The following is a 7,577-nucleotide window of genomic DNA, read 5'->3' as shown; positions in this document are numbered from 1 at the left end:
ATAGGCCTTCATACATATTATCAATAATAATTGTATACTAATTTCTTTCTTTTTTTTTGTTTTTTAAGACAGAGTCTCACTCAGTCACCCTGGGGTTCAGTGCCATGTCGAAATAGCTCACAGCAACCTCAAACTCTTGGGCTCCAGTAATCCTCTTATCTCAGCCTCCTAAGTAGCTGTGACTACTGGTGCCCACCACAACCCCATCTAGTTTTTCTATTTTTAGCAGAGACAGGGGTCTCACTCTTGCTCAGGCTGGTCTTGAATTCCTGAACTTAGGTGATCGACCTGCCTTGGCCTCTCAGAGTGCTAGGATTTCTGGCGGGAGTCCCGACACCTGGCCTATATACTAATTTCTATACTATAAAAATAACCAAATCTCCTTTCCTTCTGCAATCATGACCACTGTAAGATCTTTACCATCCACAGACCATTTTACTTTGAGTCTTCCTAAGCAATAGTTTATAATCAGTTAGGTTTCAAGATTTACTTCTTTTAAAAATGTCATGGGAAAAGAGGAAATATTCTTTTATGATTTATTTAAAACATTACTGGCCAGGCTAGTCTTTTCCATCAATGTTACATCATGAGGAGGCTTTAACTCAACCTCTCAGTAGATTTTGTGGTCAATATCATTATTGTTATAATGACTTCTTTACATGAGGTAGTTGAATTTTACCAACAATGCCAATTTTACCTTATCATAATATGATCCTTGTACAATTTAGTTTCATCACACAACAAATCACAAAGGTTTGGGCAATACTTACCACACCTTCTCACTTTCTTTTTTTTTAATTTTATTTTAATTAAAAAAAATTTTTTTATTCAGTCATTTGTACATAGATCATAAATACATTTATGCCATTATGGGATTCAATGTGTTGATTATTTGTACAAATTGGAGTGCTTACATCCTACTAAGTAACATAGCCTTCACCACTTTTACCCAATTACAGGGTTAAGACATTTGTGTTCTACACCTGATAGATCCAACTTGTACTTGCAATATGCTCCATAAGTGTGGCCCCCCTACAACCCTCCCTCTATCGACCCACTCGCCTCTCTTCCCCTCACCCTCTCCTTCTCTCCTTCATCCTAGGCTATAGTTGTGTTTCATTTTTCACATGCATGTGTGAGTTGGTTTGTGTGTAAATGTGTAAATTGGTTTCACAGTAGTACTGAGTACATTGGATATTTTTTTTCATTCCTGAGATACTTTACTAAGAAGAATATTTCCCAGCTCCATCCATGTAAACATAAAAGAGGCAAAGTCTTCCTTTTTAATGCTGTATAGTATTCCACAGTGTACATATACCACAATTTATTAATCCATTCATGGGTCAAATGGGCACTTGGTCTTCTTCCATGACTTGGCAATTATGAATTGAGTTGCAATAAACAATCTGGTACAAAAAACTTTATTGCCAAATAATTTTTGGTCCTTTGGATATACACCTAGAAGAGGAACTACAGGATCAAATGGCAGGTCTATATTTAGATCCCTGAGTATTCGCCAAACTTCCTTCCAAAAGGAATGTATTAGCTTGTAGTCCCACCAGCAATGCAGAAGTGTTCCCAATTCTCCACATCCACGCCAACATCTGTAGTTTGGGGATTTTGTGATGTGGGCTACCACAGCTTCTCAACAGATCTGATGACCTGAAGAAACATCTTGATGGTCCAAATTCATTCTGTATCTTCTGTTCCATTCTTTTTATGCTATTTTAAGCATTTGTATATATGACTAAGTATGCAAAAACCAGTAGAGGGTAGGTATTCATTTCTGTCAAGACCCATTTGTAGGAAAAAAAAAAAAAGACCCATTTGTAGGGCCAGGTAGCTGGCCAGGTAACTGCTGGTAGCTCACACCTGTAAGGCCAAGACAGGTGGATTGCTTGAGCTCATGAGTTGGAGACCAGCCTGAGCAAAAAGCAAGACTCCATCTCTACTAAAAATAGAAAAACTGAGGCAAGAGGATCACTTGAGCCCAAGAGTTTGAGATTGCTGTGAGCTATGATGCCAAGGCACTCTACCCAGGGCAACAGCTTGAGAATCTTTCTCAAAAAAAAAAAAAAAAAGACACATTTGTAGCCTTTTAAGTCACCAGCATGTATGTAATGTAGTCTTTTTGGCAGCCATATGCAGTACATTCTTCCCCTGGAGAATGTACCCCATAGCCAGCTCGTGTTGGCATTTGGTTCTTCAGAGGCTGCAAGAGGGCTATGTCAATGATCATCCCATCTCTGCATTGCTGCAGCCCTGCTATGTTGATACATCTCAGGGGGTACCAGACCCAATAGAAGGAGGCCAGGGTAGCTCCATCCATCCTAGCGACAGAGGCCAAGGAGCACTCCTATGGGAAACTTATGGACTTTCAAACATATTATAATTTTCCAGGGGCACTTCAAATGTACATTAATATACTTTGCCCTCACATCCAAAACAGATCAGAAGAAGACATACTCTGTGTTCCAGTTAGCGACAACCCATTGTGTATTACACCACAGGGAACAGGAATCCAGCATGAATCGAAGCTTCAGTAAAGCTCTGCTTTCTTATCCTTCCTTCTCACAAACCATGCTTTGGCCACATTGCAGGGATTCAGGATTGCTCTAGCAAATCCTACTTCTAATGTCGACAGGTTGGGGTTCTGGAAGACAACCCTGGTGTTCAGTGATTCCTGAGAAAGATCCAAGGTACTCCATAAAAGCCATTATGCTCGCAGGTATGGCTTATTACAGCGAAAGGATATAGATTAAAATCAGCAAAGGGAAGTGGAGCACAGAGCAGAATTCAAGAGCCACTGGGTGTGAACTTCCAGCGGTCCTCTCCCAGTGCAGTCTTATAGACAGTTCTTAATTCTCCTAACATCTATGTGTGACATTGTCAACCAAGGACGCTTCCTTTAGCCTTGGTGTCAGGTATTTTTGCTAGAGGTCCACTTGATACATTACGACCCACAGCTCCCACCATAAAGCACCTTGTTAGTGCAAATGCAAATGGTACAATTCTTTCACTATATGAAGATACCCTCGGGGCCCAGTGCAGTGGCTCACACCTGTAATCCCAGCACTCTGGGTAGCTGAGGCAGGCAGAACGCCTGAACTCGTGAGTTTGAGACCAGCCTGAGCTAGAGGGAGACCCAATAGCCAGGCATTGTGGTGGGTGCCTGTAGTCCCAGCTACTTGGGAGGCTGAGGCAAGAGAATCCCTTGAGCCCAAGAGGCTGAGGTTACTGTGAGCTATGATTCCATGGCACTCTACCAAGGGTGACAAAGTGAAACTCTGTCTCAAAAAGATAAATAAATAAAAAATAAAGACACTCTCATCAGACAGGATAGTTAAATGGTTCAAAGGTTTCCCAGGAGCTGGTCAAAGGCCACTCCCTTTCTTGGATTGTGCAGGATCAGAACACCCAAAGTTTCGAGTTGGCCCTTTACTACACAACAACAAAGGATGAAGAAATGTTCCAGGAAAACCCACATTTGCACCAGAGTGATCTATTTGAATAAACTGAACCGATTCCCAAGCCCCAAATCAAGATATTACATGCAACACTCGAAAACTTGGGAAGTTCTAATGAGTGTCCCTCAGAAAGATTTAAGAGATATTAACAAACATTAAAGAAGAATTATATGGGAAAAAAACAGAGAACAAGTGAAGGGGCAGCCATGATTTCATTATTTTTTTCTCTTCTTTTTGATTAGTAATAATAGTTAATAGTTATAAAAAGGAAGAACAAAGAACTGAGGAAAAAGAAAAAGGCAAAGGGACAGGGGACAGGGGCCGCAAGAAGCTCCACAGCAGACACAGGCCGTAAATCAGGTAAACAGCCCTGATAACAATAACCAATCAGAAGTTCACAGGGTACTAACTCCAGCAAAGACCCCAACCACAGAAAGACAGGTACCCTATCAAAACCCCAGGCCTCCCCAATGACCAATTACATGGACACTGACTTCTTCCTCAGGCACCGTCCTTAGCATTTTATTGCAACCCATAATGCCCTGCGAGAAAGTGTATAAAAGTTTTCCTGCCCTTTGTTTTGAGGCCACTCTTTTCTATGACCACTTTGATAGTGGGAGTGACCTGAGCATATGCCTGAAAAGAATAAAACTCCTTGGATTTTCAGGTGTGCATGGTTTCTTAGTGGCAAATCTGGTCCCAACACAAGAAAGAGTGGACATTTTAGATATAATTGCTGAAATAAGATGACCTAGCAGAAGTGCTGAATAAAAAGTGAACATAGCTAAAGAAATGAGTTTATAAAATTGAAGCTAAATAAAAATGCTCAGAACATAGAGGAAGGATTCACAAAGAGCAGATTGCTATGAAAGAAAGATGGAAAGCCGTGGGGGGCTATGCAAGACTGGCTCAATACTGATCACTGTTTTCCCTGGGTGGCTACTGCAGGGTGCTCTCTGTACTCCTGTGTATAATTAAATTTTTCTATAATAAATAGTGTTTTAAACAAAACGAAGGGTGAAAACAAGACCAAGACCGAACCAGGCTGTAGATTCTCACCCGTGGACCATGAGAAAGGCAAGTTGTACTGCTGCCTTATAGATTCAGGTCACCCCTGCACCCCCAGGGGACGGGGGGCGGGAGGGGGGCTCGACACAGACTCCATTTTTGGAGCCTAAGCAGTCCTGTAAATGAGTTTGATCAATATTCCATCTAACCACTCCCCAGGAGGTGCCCCAAAAGAAGACCACATTTCTACACAATGGCAGTTTTAAAATTCTGCCTGTAGGCCTTTTGGTTTCCAGGTGTGCGCAGGCAGGCCTATAGGGAGGGAGGGCAGGTGCCAGAGCGAGGTGACAGTGTGAGTGTGTGAGTGTGGAAGGAGGGTGGGGGTGGAGGGTCAGGCAGAGGGCCTTGCCGCTGCCTTCAATTTAACACCCTGAATCTTCTTGTACTTCTGGATTACCTCACGCTGGGTCTCAATATGCCCCTCTTAGGCTGGGTACGGAGGCTCACGCCTGTAATCACAGCACTTAGTAGGCTGGGGGGGGAGGGTTGGATTGCCTGAGCTCACAGGTTCTAAACCAGTCTGAGCCAGACCGAGATCTCATCTCTAACAATAGCCAGGCATTGTGGTGGGCCAGCTACTTGGGAGGCTGAGGCAAGAGAATCACCTAAGTCCAGGAGTTTGAGGTTGCTGTGATCTATGATGCTACCAAGGGTGACAAAGTGAGACACTGTTTCAAAAAAAAAAACCAAAAAAAAACCATATGCCCCTCTTGGCTTATCATACAGAGGGTGCCAAAAAAAAATATATAGACATTTTAAGTGCTTTTATCTATGGATTATTTTTCCAAGTTGAATTGACGGTACCGTTACTGGTCAAGTGTACCTAGACATGTTACACTCATCCATTTTACCAGCAATTCGTATACTTTTGGGGAATGATCGATTTTACTTCCAACAAGATCTCCTAAAATGTGTATACACATTTTTGCCACCCCTATATATGAGTAGACCAGTGATGAGCGGACCTGGTTTCTATGACGCTACAACCATCATGAATGCAGATATTCCAGCATATTGCCAGAAAGAAGCATGGCTCAAATTAGCCTTTTATCTTCTAGCGTGTTTTTACTACCTCTATGGCATGATGTATGTTTTGGTGAGCTCTTAGAACAACATGCAGAAGAAGCCGGCCATGAGGCATTCAGAAAACTACCAAATGAAGGCCTTCTACTCACTATATCCGGTTTCCCAGAGTAGCTTATGGAACCTGGTAAGTAACTTAAAAATGACTCCTTTTTATTTAAATGTTTCTACCATTTTTGCTTGTGGAAAGGCTGTTTTCAGAATTTAAATGGAATTACATATAAATCAACATAAAATGTTTACCTCTGGTGTTTGAATTTGTGATCCTTAAGGGACAGCCACAATCCTCTGAATGATTGCATTGTTCGCTGTCCTTAGTCCTTTGGAAGCTTTTGTTTATAGCAGCAATTCTCAGCCCACAGGAACTGTATTAAAGGGCCACAGCATTAGGAAGGTTGAGAACCACTGGTTTATAGGAACTCATAGGGCTTATTTGGTTTTATTGAAATGACATCCAGTTATAAATTAGCTGTGGATAGAAGGTGCTGCCAATGAGCTGGAAATGTGTATCTGACATGGGAAACTTTATGAGTTTTCCCATCGATCATGGAGATGATCATATATAGCAAAAGTGGGATATTGTCCCTTAGACTGGAATATTCTCCCTGTGCATTGCATGAATGAAGATTTCCTAAGTTTCCATCAGAGTAACAAATACATTTGCTTTAATTCTTAAGCATAGGCTGGGTGCAGTGGCTTGCACCTGTAATCCTAGCACTCTGAGAGGCTAGATAGCTGTATGGCCTGAGCTCAGGAGTTCAAGACCGGCCTGAGCAAGAGACATCTTGTCTCTACTAAAAAATAGAAAAATTAGATGGGTGTTGTGGTGGGTGCCTGTAGTGCCAGTTACCTGGAAGGCTGAGGCAAGAGGATCACTCAAGCTCAGGAGTTTGAAGTTGCTTTGAACTGTGATGCCATGGTGTTGCTGGAACACAAGGCCCAGTGGAGAGAAAGAGGACCCAAACACCATGTTCATAAGAGGAAGGGCTTTATTCACCGGCCGGGAGCTTACCCCATAGATGAATTCCAAATGGCCACGCTCCCCAGCTGGCTTGGTCTTTCCCTTTTTATCTCCAGTCAAAAAGTTCCAACCTATAGGTACCTTTTTCATTGGCCAGTTTGAATCGGGCAGGAGATGCTATTCCAGCCCCCATAGAACTACAGGATTTCACAGAAGTGGAAATTTCCAAGTTCCAGGAAGTTAACTCTACAAATGTCCAAGAGCTAAGTCATCATGGATGGAACCCTGCAGGTATATCCTTGTGCTCTCCTTGAGAAGACCTGTTCTCCTACACCTCACCCTTTTCAGATATCCTCTCTCAGTGGCACCCTATGTCAGATACACATTTCCAGCTCATTGGAAGTGAGGCAAGAAAGTAAAAGCAGCACTAAAAGAATCTGTCCTGGCCGCCCAGTGTAGGCCTCAGCCAAGCCGCAGGCGTTTTTGTTGTCTGTATGTTTCTTCCTTGACAAAGGCGGGACCTAGATTGTAACCTAGTAACTTCCTCGGACTTCTGTCACCTTTGAGGGCAGGTGGTCCGACCAGCCTCAAGGACGCGGGCGAATCTGACCTTCCTGCTTGAGCCTGGGGCCTTGGGGACAATGTCATGTCTCTCTCTGTTTTATGACCCTCACGTGCAGTGCACTCCCACCCTGAAAAGTGGATAAAAGAGAGGCAAGAGATTGAGTTGAAGAGCTCAGTTTTGGGAAACACACTGGTGTTCCGAGTATCCCCCAGCCGAATAATCCTCTGATCAACTGGTGCCTGGAGTCTTCTATCTGCGTCGATTTCCTGCTACAGAAGTACCTGATATCTACAGCCAATTTATAACTGGATGTCATTTCAGTAAAACCATATAAGCCCTGAGTTCCCATAAACAAAAGCTTCCAAAGAACCAAAGACAGTGAAGGGCAACAGAGTGAGACTCTGTCTCAAAAAAAAAAAAAAAAGACTAGGCG

The sequence above is a fragment of the Otolemur garnettii genome, unplaced genomic scaffold (assembly GCF_000181295.1).
Source record: "Otolemur garnettii isolate 467f Iridium unplaced genomic scaffold, OtoGar3 scaffold00044, whole genome shotgun sequence".
Taxonomy (NCBI): Eukaryota; Metazoa; Chordata; class Mammalia; order Primates; family Galagidae; genus Otolemur; species Otolemur garnettii.
This window is presented reverse-complemented; position numbering follows the sequence as displayed.